Source organism: Solanum tuberosum, unplaced genomic scaffold (assembly GCF_000226075.1).
Source record: "Solanum tuberosum cultivar DM 1-3 516 R44 unplaced genomic scaffold, SolTub_3.0 scf00141, whole genome shotgun sequence".
Classification (NCBI taxonomy): Eukaryota; Viridiplantae; Streptophyta; class Magnoliopsida; order Solanales; family Solanaceae; genus Solanum; species Solanum tuberosum.
The window spans coordinates 637,621-649,301 of record NW_006239075.1 but is presented as its reverse complement, the minus strand read 5'-3'; the positions used below and the strand labels follow the sequence as shown (position 1 = coordinate 649,301).

General features: G+C 30.3%; 1 long non-coding RNA gene across 2 annotated transcripts; it reads left to right on the top strand.

Annotated features, from left to right (window-relative positions):
- Positions 1 to 3,752: 3,752 nt before the first annotated feature.
- On the top strand, positions 3,753 to 8,188 carry LOC107061602 (uncharacterized). 2 transcript variants are annotated; one of them, XR_001474099.1, is made up of 3 exons: positions 3,753 to 3,871; positions 3,944 to 4,133; positions 7,981 to 8,188. It is a non-coding gene; the product is annotated as an uncharacterized lncRNA (long non-coding RNA). The 2 variants fall into 2 exon arrangements; XR_001474098.1 differs by having other exon boundaries at positions 7,968 to 8,188.
- The last annotated feature ends 3,493 nt before the right edge of the window (positions 8,189 to 11,681 follow it).

Here is an 11,681-nt window from a genome sequence, read left to right as displayed (position 1 = left end):
CAACTTGATCGGTTTTAAAATTATCAAAACCAAACCAAACCAAATATAATATACATTTATCGGTTTGGTGATTATCGGTTTCGGTTTGGTTTGGTTCGGTTATTCGGTTATTAATCATACACAAAAATAAAAGAAACAATTCATTTAAAATGTGAAAAAAGTGACAACAATCCATTCAAAACGAAAAATAGTTAGAATGACTTAAATTACTAAACTTTCAATCACTAAATTTACTATCAATAAAGCTTTAAAATTCACTATATTGGCCTAGAAGGAAGAGACAATAACATTTTCAGTCCCACAAAGAATTGATATAGACACTCATATACATGAAATCAATAAGATAAATGTTTCATCTTGGGCATTTTTGCTTTCAATAAGTAAATTATAAAGAAATTTTAATGAAAATATGTATAAGATCTTTAAAATTGTTTATAAAAATAATATATTAAGTATGTATAGTAATAAAATATATGTATATAATTCATCGGTTCGGTTCGGTTATTTCGAATAAAACCATAACCAAACCAAATACTATCGGTTTTCAAAAATCTAAAACCAAACCAAACCAAACCCAAATAAAATCGGTTTTATTTTCTCGGTTTGATTTGGTTTTTCGGTTTGAATCGGTTTTTATCCAAACCGTGAACACCCCTAGTCATGACAGTGAACACAATTAATAAAAATACGAAAAAATAGGAAGAAAATAAATGAAAAATATCATTGATTTGTATAGGAAAAACAACTATTACTACTTGTAGTTGAAAGTAACTTTAAAGAGAAAGATAGAATAAAAACTATATAAATTTTGTACTACGAATTAGGATTGAAATTTAGTCCAAAACTATGAATGGTGTTTTTATAAATATAAAACATTTGGTAATTTTTAAAAGTTCTCAAATAATAGAAATTGGCTCAAATACTAGTTTTTTCTAGTATTTGAAGATTTGAATTGTTTGCTAGAAAATTTGCCAAATAACGATAAGTTGTATGGCCAAACAATGTTTGTCAAGTTTTTCCCCAGAAAAGTATGTAGGACAATTCCTATTTGCATTTAGGCTTATTTTGAATATTTCTTTGTTTTCGTTCCTAAACGTAAGTCATCCTTATACTAATCTTTATTTTTCTTATCTCTTTTTTTTTTTTTTGCATGACTTCGATGAGTTCAATGGACTTTCTTCCCGCATTCTTGTTGGGCTGGACAGAGGCGAATTCAGAATTTGAAGATGATGAATATACCACCAATAACTAATACACGTTAATTAAAATATGTCATTCAATATTAATTCATGAAATATTTTTATAGGTAAAAATATAAAACTAATGTAATAACGTATAAACTTCATTTTGCATCAGTTTGTATTGAAAGATATCGGCCGTATATTACTTGTCTTGGGGCAATTGGGTAAAAACACGGCAAACACTTATCTCGGGATATATTTAAATGAGGAAATAAATAATTTCAAGACTATTCTAATTGGATAATTTATAAAAATTTTGCTAGTTTACAGGTTAATTATTTAAATATACAGTAATTTATAATATTACGAATCTTACTAGATTTTGATATATTCAGATACGTTCAGATGCACGTATCTCGGGATACACAAAATTATGCGTAATTTATTTTAGATATATTGTATCAAAGTGGATTTGTATGTATATGGGATACATAAACAACTCTCCCTCACCCCCCTCTTATCTTGCTCGCCACTCTCCTATTATTTGATATCCCAGATACATGCGAATCACACCAGATACATACATATACATGTATTCAGTGTGTATCTAATGTGATTTGTATGTATATGAGATACATAAACAAATCTCGCTCGCTTCCCTTTTGTTCTCACTCGCCTTTCTCCCTTTTACAGTGTATCCGATAGCAAAAAATATAAATCTTGGTGTGTCTGACTTAAAATTAGGTATGACATTACTAATTAGTGACATAAAATATAATTATTTCAAAATATAGGAAAAAATAAATATATTAGAAATATTTGTGTAATTAGATAATATCTCCGATTTAACACCTCTAACCAAATACAAGAAAAAATAATTTACATTTTATCCATTATTATCTCTTATTTTCCATATGCCAAACGATCCCACAAGTCTTTTTCTTTTGGAAAAAGGAGCTTCATAACAAATCAAGGAGAATAAAATATTTATTAGCTGATATTCATTTTTAAAAAATACAGCTCAACAATTATGTACGTGTATATTTTAAATATATACAATTTAAATTTTGTATACAATGATGAAAATAATTGAATCACATCGTAATGTTGTAAATAATACGATGTACCATATATGCTGGTCTTTTGTAAAAATAATTACAATGATAGAGTTATAATAATTTGTAAAAATTGTCAGATAGATTGCATTTGAACCTTGTGGTTCTTATAAGAAAATAAATTTGTCTTAATAAAAAATAAATTGGGAAGATAGTTTTAGTATATGGTGATTATAATATGTGTTGTTATATAAAAAAAAATGACGATATGATGTTGTGCTCTTGCCAATCTTTGAAAGTTACCTTTAAAATACTTTGTACCACAAGTCATGATAGCTTGGTGATAACTTGAATAATTACCCAATGATTCTCAAATCAAGATCTCTATAGCCTGAGATAAGCAACTCTTGATGAATTGGACACATATGACTCCACGTACTTGTAAAGAATTCGGATGCAATACTAATATTGTTTGGATCCCTAATTTGAATCCTATGTTACTATATATATTGTATGTTGTATTGTCATGCTCTGAGATTTTACTCTAGACATAACATCTTATAGAATATCAATGTTTGTACCAATCAATTCGGGAGTGGTCTTCCATATACCCTAGTTGTTAATGATATGGGGCCGGGTAGACCAGTGATCAATATGATTTTACTATGAATAAATTCTACCGAGTCAATAGAATGAGCTCGGATAAGTAGGGCTTTGACGCTGAAAAACGATTGAACGAAGAACTGAATTCGAGTTGGGTCATTTCGCTTTCTTTTTTTGATATGGGATAAAAATCTTGATCAGATGAAACTTTATCAAGCTTATGTTGGTTTATGGTGGAGTTGCGGAGGTTGTAGTTGATGGTGTGATGGCGATTGTAGATGGCACCGATAATTTAAAGTGAAGTGAAAAAAGGGTTAAAATTTCTAGGTTGTAATGAAAAGAACAAGGGCTTTGTTAAAAACTTAAGAGAAAAGATTCAAATTATAGGACTAAAAATAGAGAATGGTTATTAATGTTTGGGCTTTGGTCTTCTTCTTTTTTCCCAATAGATTGTAAATATTATCAGTTTTAGCAAATTAAAATTAAAGGTCATTCTATTCCCAACTCCGAGAAGTCTAAATGATCTGGCCCACTTACACGAACTTCATCAGCCTTAAACACTCTTATTTCACACATTCATCCTCTTGTCTAAATACAACATAAAAACCCTAACTAAATCAGTCTAAACGAGATCTGTCAGTTCTTGTCCAAATCAGTCGATTAACGGCGGTGGTGCCACTCTCATCACCTCCACATAGTCTTTTCCTCATTTTCAAAGCCATAAAAGGCCATTTTTTGTTAAATATCTGAGCTTGAAGCTCTTTCATTGACTTAATAATTCCATACAAAATTGGCCCAACGAGCCCAAAAAGAAAACAAAAAAATATCTGGCCCAATCCAAAAATTGAACCGACCATCCCTTCTTAAATATCACCCTAGCAGCTAGGGTTTTCAAATTGAGCTCTCTTTTTTCCTCTCCAATGTCGCCGCTGGGTGCTTTCACTAACTCCACCTTCCTCCTTCTTATGCGAAAGGATCATTAACATCTTCCTCCTCTTTATACCACAATTCATCTTTCTCAGCTCGCAAAAGGTGGACCTCCACTATCTTTTGCACTTTTCCCCTTTTCCTTATTTCTTCTGACCTCTTTTTCCTCTTTTGCAGATATTTGCTCCAGTGGATGAAATGGTTATCAACGTGGTTTTGATAGAGCGGCAAAAGGTCATCTCCTCTACTGTAGCTTCGAATAGAAAAGGAAAACCTCGTAAAAATCACCGGATTCAAGCTTTGTCCATGTGATTTTCAATACTAATGGCCTCCAAAATATCCTCCATTTCTCTTTCAGTCTGAAAAGGTAACCCTATCCCCCTTCTTTAATTCTTTTCGCCATTAATTTCTATCTTTTCCTTTGGTGAATTAATCTTTTAATTGGTCTGAAATTACAAATTTTGAATTCACTAAACTTTTTGAAGAAGTTGTTATGCCCAAAACATATCTTATAAAAGGGGTCCTTGCTCAACCCTTTAAATGTCTATGGTTGCAAATTTTCATTAATAGATCTACAATCATGAGATCATTTTAGTTGACACGTTTTGTTTATGAATTTTCTCTTTGATGACAAAATACTTTTATTTCATAATTTTTGTACTTTTGAAGTATTTGTCATTTTAAAAAAAGAACACCACTACAAAATAACCATCATTAATTGCAGCAGCTAATTGATAATAGCGTCGATTATTCAAGTCATGAAATGAAATTTTGTAGTCATAATGCATAAATAGTGACTATAAACATTATATCACAATTTTTTACTTTCATAATTGATAAGATTGAACTTTAATACTTAACATTGTTCCATATTACTGCTCGTTCACATAATGTAACAAATACAAACAGTATTAAAAATATAGCAAAGGTTTAGGTTATAAAAATGTGATGTTGATTACTGGTACTTATTCTTGATCAATGAAAGGCCCTTGAAGCAAGTAAAGAAAGAATTTAGAATTGCTATTTGGAGTACCATGATCTATACACATAAAAAGCAAACAACTTCAAAAAAATTCAAGCCAAAAATGTAGACAAGAAAGATGCAAGTATACAAATACAAAAGGAGATTAAAGAAAGGATTGAACATATGAAGAACTCAAAAAAGCTAATAAATGTTTTTATTTGATTCAACAATTTTATAATTAAATAGGATTACTGGTAATAGGAAGTTGTAATAAATTCTTTCTATTTTGGAGGTCATAGGGATAGGGCTTCCTTTCTGGAAAGTAGTATCTCACTATGTGTATTTGTTTGTTCAATGATAATATTCTTAACTTATTGAAAAAAAGAAGAAGAAAAAAATCCAAAGCTCATACATTAATAATCATTTTGACAATTATCTCTTTTAAATCATATAAATTAAATCTTCTCTCTTATGTCTTAACCCTCGCCTTTTTTTATTACTACATGAAAAAATTGCCTTATCTTAAAATTCTTTTTTCACTTTATTTCACTTTGACACGACTGATACCATCTACAATTGTCGCAACACCACTAGCTACATCATCCCCCACAACTCTACCATCAACCAATGCAAATGATGATGGTGCGACGATAATTGCAGATGACATTGATCATGTCGAAGTGAAGTGAAAAAGGGTTTTATAATAAGTCAAAATTTCTAGATTGTAATGAAAATAACAAGGTTTCATTAAAACTTAAAAGAGAAAATTCAATTTATAGATCTAAAAATGGGAGAATGGTCAAGATTGTTATTAATGTAAATTGTAAATATTGTCATTTTTTCTAGCAAAATTACAGTCCAATACAACGAATATTTTAATTTACTAAATTTCTAGAAGAAGTTGTTATGTCCAAAATATACCTTATAAAAGGGGTTCTTGTTCATCTTTTTAAATGTCTATTGTTGCAAATTTTCATCGATGGGATCAATCGAACACATTGAATCAGGGTAACAGATCAACACTAGGGACTCATTTAAAACTGCAAGCCCATAACGTGGCCTCTTGAGATAGTACAAATGCTCGGCATTTCTATTTTGTATGGGACACATGAGCCTGAGTTTGGTTCTTTTTCGCGTTATGGTGACCCCTATTCATCATCTTCGTTTCCATCTCAACGTTTTGAGGGGTATGGATCTTCTACGATCAAGTCAATACAGGAAAGATCGGATGCCACGCTGAGAGTATTATTTGTGGGTGACTGGACATGCTCCTTTGGAATGTTCATTTCCCAGGCAACTAGTTTCATCTTAGTTATTAACTTAAAATTTCAACAAAACATAAGGTATATGGGATCTCATTTTAAAATAAAAAAATGTAGAGATAATTTCCCCCAAATTTCTTGTTTAAAGAGAAACCCTTTTCCCCAAATTATAACAGATGACCATGCTATTGAAACAACGTCTGTATCTCTATGATGTTTGGATTACACTGCATATATTGTTGTTATAATAGATGACCATGCATTACGATTGTGAAAGTGTTTGGTCGATCATAGTATGATACCTATATTTGAAAACATCGTAAGTTTGATACTTTTGACCGAAGCTTAATTGTCTAAATATGTTTTTACTAAGTACATGTTCTACTGCCAGTACAATGCAAATATCTCTCAAGATTGACTAGCGGAGTCCTGGGCTGATAAACCACTGTCCTCAAAGTTTCAGCCTGAAACCACAGTCCTCAAAGTTTCAGCCTGAAACCACATTCCTCAAACCAGAAGGCTGAAACTTTGAGGACTGTGGTTTATCAGCCCAAGACTCCGCTAGCCGATCTTGAGAGATATTTGCATTGTACTGGCAGTAGAACATGTACTTAGTAAAAGCACATTTAGACAATCAGGCTTCAGTCAAAAGTATCAAACTTACCATCTTTTCAAATATAGGTATCATACTATGATCGACCAAAAACTTTCACAATCATAGTGCATGGTCATCTGTTATAACAACAACATATGCAGTGTAATCCAAACATCATATATAGATATACAGACGTTATTCCAATAGCATGGTCATCTGTTATAATTTGGGGAAAAAGGTTTTTCTTTAAACAAGAAATTGGGGGAAAATTATCTCTACATTTTTTTATTTTAAAATGAGATCCCACAGGACTCATGTTTTATTGAAATCAATTTTAAGTTAATAACTAAGATGAAACTAGTTGCCTGGGAAATGAACATTCCAAAGGAGCATGTGCAGTCACTGTAGTAGCAATAACATTTGAAGGTATCTTACATTAAGAGACAGCTATAAGACATAAATCTCATCCACAAATAATACTCTCAGCGTGGCACCCGTTCTTTCCTGTATTGACTTGATCGTAGAAGATCCATACCCCTCAAAACGCTGAGATGGAAACAAAGATGATGAATAGGGGTCACCATAACGCGAAAAAGAACCAAACTCAGGCTCATGCGTCCCAAACTCAGGCACAGTACAAAAACTACAATACAAATGACAAAAAATAAACACTAAAATAATAGAAAGATGAGATTGTGCAAATATGGAAAGGTATAAGAACTCAAACTGAAAGAAATATTGCTAAGTACTACCTGATCTCCTCGGTGTAATATTTTGTTCTCCAAACTGTATGCGATGCTATTTTTCCAGATTTGATTTGTGATCCAACATACTTCACATAAAAAAAACAGAGCAGAATCACCTTGACAATGCTTGTATTAGTTAAATTTTATCAAAAGGAACTAAATTTAGGCAGCTATAATACCTGATTGTCAGAAAGTAGTGCAACTTGTGTATAGACCTCATCAAACGTTGCATAATCGAACCCATCGAAATCAAATTCTAAACAAGAATTCAACATTTACTACCATCAATACTAAACAGAGAAACCTACAAAGCAAATATTGTAATCGAACCCATCGAAATCAAATTCTAAACAAAAATTCAACATTTTCTACCATCAATACTAAACAGAGAAACTTACAAAGCAAATATTTTAACCAATTTATTCCAAATTTTCAATGAAATTGACACTAAGCAGACGAAAATTATATTAACTCATAACTTTACATCTACAATGCGATATAAATTCGGGTGATGACCTCCACAAATTGCATAGAAATTGGAGGGGTTACTCAACCCTCCACAATATGACGTAATTAGGAGGGGTTATATTACCCTCCACAATAAAATCTCCTCAATTTAAGGCTTTTTCTATAGTGTCTTTTTGCAGATATTTGCTCCAGTGGATGAAATAGTTACCAACGCGGTTTTGATAGAGCGGCAAAAGGTCATCTCCTCTACTGTAGCCTCAAATAGAAAAAGAAAAACTCGTAAAAATCATAAAATTCAAGCTTTGTCCGTGAGATTTTCACTACTAATATTTTCAAAAACATCCTCCATCTCTCTTTTAGTCTTAAAAGGTAACCCCATCTCCCTTCTTTATTTCTTTTCACCATTAATCTCTATCATTTTTTTTGGTGCAATCAATATTTTCACTGGTCCGAAATTTTAAATTTTGAATTCACTTAACTTTTTGAAGAAGTTGTTATGCCCAAAACATACATTATTAAAGACGTCCTTCTTCACCTCTTTAAATGTCCATGGTTGCAAACTTTCATTAATAGATCTATAAGCATGAGATCATTTTAGTTGACACGTTTTGTTTCTAAATTTTCTATTTGATGACAAAATACTTTCATTTCATAATTTTTATACTGTTGAAGTATTTGTCATTTTAAAAAAAGAACACTACTATAAAATAACTATCATTAATTGCAGCAGCTAATTGATAATAGCTTCGATAATTCAAGTCATGAGATAAAATTTTGTAGTCATAATGCATAAATAGTGACTATAAACATTATATCAAAAAAATTTTACTATCATAATTGATAAAGATCGAACTTTAATACTTAACATTGTTCCATATTACTGCTCGTTCACATAATGTAACAAATACAAAAAGAATATTAAAAATTTAGCAAGGTTTAGGTTATAAAAATGTGATGTTGATTACTGGTACTTATTCTTGATCAATGAAAGACACTTGAAGCAAGTAAAGAAAGAATTTACAATTGCTATTTGGAGTACCATGATTTATACACATAAAAAGCAAACAAATTAAAATAATTTCAAGCCAAAAATGTAGACAAGAAAGATGCAAGTATACAAATACAAAAGGAGATTAAAGAAAGGATTGAACATATGAAGAACTCAAAAAACCTATTAAATATTTTTATTTGATTCAACAATTTTATAATTAAATAGGATTACGGGCAATAGAAACTTGTAATACATTCTTTCTATTTTGGAGGTCTTTGGGATTGGGCTTCCTTTCTAGAAAGTAGTATCTGATTACGTGTATTTGTTTGTTCAATGGTAATATTTTTAATTTATTGGAAAAAAAAGAAGAAAAAAGTTCAAAGCTCATACATTAATAATCATTTTGACAATTATCTTTTTTAAATCATATAAATTAAATCTTCTCTCTTATGTCTTAACCCTCGCTCTTTTTTATTACTACATGAAAAAATTGCCTAATAATAAAATTCTTTTTTCACTTTATTTCAATTTGACACGATCGATACCATCTACATGTAGCAACACCACTAGCTACATCCTCCACAACTCTACCATCAACCAATGCAGAAGACGGTGGTGCGACGATAATTACATATGACATTGATCATATCGAAATGAAGTTAAAAGGGGTTTTATAATAAATCAGAATTTCTAGATTATAATGAAAATAACAAGGTTTCATTAAAACTTAAAAGAGAAAATTCAATTTATAGATCTAAAAATGGGAGAATGGTCAAGATTGTTATTAATGTATGGCTTTGGTCTTTTTTCTTCTTCTTTTTCCCCAGTAAATTGTAAATATTGCCATTTTTTCTAGCAAAATTACAGTCCAAACCAACGATTATTTTAATTTACTAAATTTCTTGAAGTTGTTATGTCCAAAATATACCTTATAAAAGGGGGTTCTTGTTCACCATTTTAAATGTCTATGGTTGCAAATTTTCATCGATAGATCTACAATTATGAGATCATTTTAGATGGCGCTTTTCGTTTTTGACTTTTTTTTTAATGAAATTATTAATAGATTGACTGATTTTACTATTTTGTTCCTTGTTCCTATTAATTGGCCTTCGAAAAAAAATTGGATCTTCAAAATTTATTTAAACATCCAAAGGTCATATTAATTGTAGGGTAGAATGGGAAAACATTCATTTTATCCTAATTTAGTAAGTGATCAAGTAATATAAAATAAATATTTTTAGTAAAATGCCCTTCTAATATGAGACGGAGGGAATAATAAATGTCTTTATTTGATTCAACAATTTTATAATTCAATAGGATTACTGACAATAGAAAGTCGTAATAAGTTATTTCTCTTTTTGGAGGCATTTTGGATTGGCTCCCTTTCTGGGAGGTGGTCTGTTTCTTTAGTGTGCGTGTATTTGTTTGTTTTATGGTAATATTCACAATTAATTAAAAAAATAAAAGAAGAAAAAAGGACCAAAGCCCACACATTAATGACAATTTTGACTATTCTCTTTAACCCAATAATTTAATTTTCTCTTAAATTTTAACAATATCCTCGTCATTTTTCATTACAATCTGAAAATTTTGGCTTATTACTAAAAAAATTCACTTCAATTTGACATGATTGGTGTCTTCGGCAACAACCGTCACACTATCGACTGCAACCTCCACAACTATGGAGCTGCGGAGCTTGTAGCCAGTGGTACGGTGACAATTGCAGATGGCATCGATCATGTCGAAGTAGAGTTAAAAAAAAGGTTTTTCTGATAGTTAAATTTTTCAGGTTATATTGAAAACGATGCGGGGTTTCATTAAAACTTAAGAAAGAAGACAATTTATAGAACTCAAAAAAAGAGAAAAGTCAAGATGTTATTAATGGATGAACTTCGATATTTTTTTCTTCTTTTTTCTTTCCAATAAATTGTAAATATTAGTATTATTTTTTCAACAAAATTGTAGTCGCGTCCATTCTATTCCCAACCCCGAATAAATAATTACTCCTTCCGTTCCATTTTATATGTCATCCCTTTCTATAAATAGCTGGACCACAATACTTGTCATTTTATAAAATTTATGCATAAATTACCATATTTTGCCTATTATACCCTTGATAGAATAATTAATTAATCTTGTCATTTATTAATAAAGTTGACTTAAGAAAACATTAAATAAGGGTAGAAGGGTAAAGTTACATAATTTCTTAATGCAAATGCAAAGTAAAAAGGTGACATATAAAATGAGATGAAGGGAGTATAATTATTCGGAGATCACGTCATTTTGTGATTATATGCTATTATTTGAAAAACATGTTTATATTTGTTTGATAGTTATATTCGATGAAGATCCGAGTGAAAAATAACGTTAAATCTGGACATATATTTTTTCATCTTTATTTCAAAGGTCATTAGTATAAGCATAAATTAGTTAATATTCCTTTTGTCTTTAGAATATCTTTCCATTTTTTTAATCACTATTCTAGGTCGATCTTAGCTAGCGTTTGACTATAAATTCTCAAATATTTTTGGCAAGAAACTTTGGGTGAAGTTTCACCTGTTGTGCCGTAATTTTACTTTATTCAGAAAAATCACTTTTTGAAATGTCCTAAGTATAAAACAATTTGAGAAAAATACTTAGAAAAGAGTCACCACTTAATTTTTTAAAGAAACCAATAAAACTTATAATTTTTAAATATTTAAACAGAAAAAATCATTTGAAAATACCAAAATGGGTTCATGGTTCAATTTACACTTCGAGAAGGGTTTAAGCATTCGAAGTGCCCGCTAACATGCGGTTGACCTGTGACTTGACTAAAATATATTTGACTATTTTTAGAAGAAAAAAAAATAATTTAACATAATAACTTATAATATATTTGATTAAGAA